Source organism: Etheostoma cragini, chromosome 9 (genome assembly GCF_013103735.1).
Source record: "Etheostoma cragini isolate CJK2018 chromosome 9, CSU_Ecrag_1.0, whole genome shotgun sequence".
In the NCBI taxonomy this organism is placed as follows: domain Eukaryota; kingdom Metazoa; phylum Chordata; class Actinopteri; order Perciformes; family Percidae; genus Etheostoma; species Etheostoma cragini.
The window spans coordinates 20061201-20064045 of NC_048415.1; the positions used below are offsets into that span (position 1 = coordinate 20061201).

Genomic DNA, 2845 nt, shown 5'->3' on the forward strand with positions numbered 1-2845 from the left:
GCCCACCACCGACAATATTAGCGCATAATACAATAATCAATTAATGAGACCATAAACAACATATTGTGGCTCCTACAGAAAGTCTTAATATTTCAAGATAGAAAGTCTCAATATTTCATAATCCTGTAATGTACTGAACTACTGACAGCTTTTGCTTTATTGCTTCAGACTTGTTTCTGCAACTGCTCCTTGAGAATCAGATACAATAAAAAGTATTGAGGACATTTTATCCTTTGACATTGACGCAGTAAACGAGATCGCTCCAGTCGGCAGCAGAGAAACAAGCTACAGTGTAAGTTAATAGGAAAATTGTCCAGCTTGTATTTAAGTTCATAAAAGTGCTTGTTTTGCTTCTGACAGACTCAGATTAATATGCTTAAGTGTCTGACAACATCATGGAAAGGATTTCTAAGGAGGTCGACCTTTCTGTTAAAGATTAAGATCCTTTTAAAAACATAAAAGTTTGCAAAATTGTGTTTGCTAAACCCACTAGACTCCATATAAATAATCAGTGATTTTATTATCGCTTCTAAAACATCTCTGAGCACCGCTGGCTCTGCGGTCTGGAGTCTGCGTGTATAGGGTGTGCGACTATAGGCTACGTTTTGTCAGTGTTTTCTTTCTTTCATTCCAATTTCGGGTCTGTCAGTCACAGTGAAAACCAGGGACATTTCCGGGGACAGATCCAGCCGGGGACAGATCGCCAAAATCAGGGACTTTCCCCGGAAATTGGGGACTTTCCCCGGCAACCGGGGACGTCTGGTCACCCTACGTCACAGAGACTATGTCCCTATTTTATGCAGTCAATGCCAAAAACGTGATCATATCGGGAACCTGCCGATTGTTCCAAGACAAATGTGAACAATTGTAAAGCTATCCTTTTGATTGATTCCATTGAGCTTTACTAAAATGTGGAAATATCTTACCTTCTTCATTTCTGACAGGTATGCATCAATATAATCACGAGGGTCATCTGGGTTTCACTCCTCCTGGTGCTTCTCTACTTGCTTTTGCAGGAAAATTAGGATCTCCTTTTAGTAGGAATGTACAGTGTGGTGAGGTCCTGGCAGGTACTTCAGCAAGCCCGGTAAGGCATCATACAGCTGTCAACCAGACAAACTCAGATCAGCTATATACCAACAGCAAAGTTTGTTGTATGATCACCACATGGTAGTTCAGTAACATCAGGAATTACCTGAGCCTGAGCAGAGCCAGCGAGAAAAATGGCCTCGTTGTCCAACTCCAGAAACCTCCGATAGTTTGATCACTGTATTCAAAGCGATGTCCAAAGAGCATAGACAAGATGATGTTATCCACTCCATTTGTTATAATGTAGTGGGGGTTGAATGGTCTTCCTGGGAATACCATAAGTTAAATTCAATTCAGGTAATGATAATACATTAGGATGTATCTCTGCTTGCCTTGTTCCTCTTTAAAGGCTTCACAGAGGAAGTTGTTTTCTTCTTCAATGTATTTTTCCAGTGACCTCTGGCCCTCTCCAAAGTAACGCAGGTGAGTGATGGCAAACTTCCTCTGCTTCTTCCAAAGGTAACCATTGCTTAAAGCTATTCCTGTGGGAATGTAATACACATTTTTAACAAAGCAAACATGTTAGAAGTTGATAATTTCAGAGCACATACATTGAAAATAAGGAGTTATCGTCACTTCTAATTTAGTACTGTGCTGCATTTAGTGCATCCTTGCAGGGTGGGACAAGGTCCAGGTAGACCTGGAAATATCAACACTATTCTGCATCGACAATATACTTTGTCCCATGTAAGTTGGCTGACTAAGCTGTGTTTTTTGGTTAAATCCTTTAACACAGCATAAAGATATTTAATTTTGGGACAGAGCTTAATACAGCAAAACACATTTTCTGTACCATGCTCTCAACATAGAAAAGGAATGGACAATGAACTGTGTAATGGCAATTGTACCTCAAAAAAAGCCACTTGAGGGAATTTGAAGTAGTCTCTAACGCGTAATGGTGCAAAAGAATCAGGTCTGCCATGGCATGTGGAAACACTTTACTTTGTGCAGAATAAAACTACTTACAAAACACAGCTGCTTGAATACTGATGTAAATTGAGCTCATACGAACGCAAAAAACAGTAAACACAATGCTAACAGCGGGACATGTCAAAATACATCGCGGAAATATATACGCATGCACGCATGCACGGTTGAAAAACTGTGTGGCTTCCCAGATTGTAATTCCGCTCACGCTATTCACCTGGGACTTCCTCATGTAGCGTTCCGTAACCACTCTAATTTCCTGCCTATGCCACTAAGTGTGCAGTTGGAAGAGCGTCACCCCTATACAACTTACTACTAACAAACACACACATCAACAAACTATTTGTTGTCGTCAGTTGATGAGTAAAAAAGAAAATGACAATTGTTGTAAATTGTAAGTTTGACTACTTTGCCAGTAGAAGAGTGAGTGTGAACTTCCGAGACAAATTAGCTAGCCAGCTTGTTCGTGACCAAAGTGGCAGAGAGGCGTTGCTTGCTGTTTAGCTAGCTATAGCTAACTTGTGGACAGCTAGTCATGCTTCAGCCATGCTTTAATAATACACTGGTTAAAGTATGCTCTGCTTGCTTTGGTTTTCTGCGAAACCCCAACCACAGGGAGTTAGCCCGCTACAACGGTCACAGCTTTTTTGGAATGCACAAACATGTCTAAATGGCCGCCACTCCAACATTACATTACGTGTCATTTAGATGACGCTTCTATCCAAAGCAGCTTACAATTGCTATATATATCAGAGGTTGCACACCTCTGAAGCAACTATGGGTTAAATGTCTTGCTCAGGGACACATTGGTTGATATCACAGCGGGAAT

General features: G+C 40.8%; 1 protein-coding gene across 1 annotated transcript in view; it reads left to right on the forward strand.

The window, feature by feature from the left end:
• Positions 1 to 2845, forward strand: part of LOC117950531 (cytochrome P450 2J2-like) — a 22861-nt gene that overhangs the window by 727 nt on the left and 19289 nt on the right. The window lies entirely within an intron of this gene.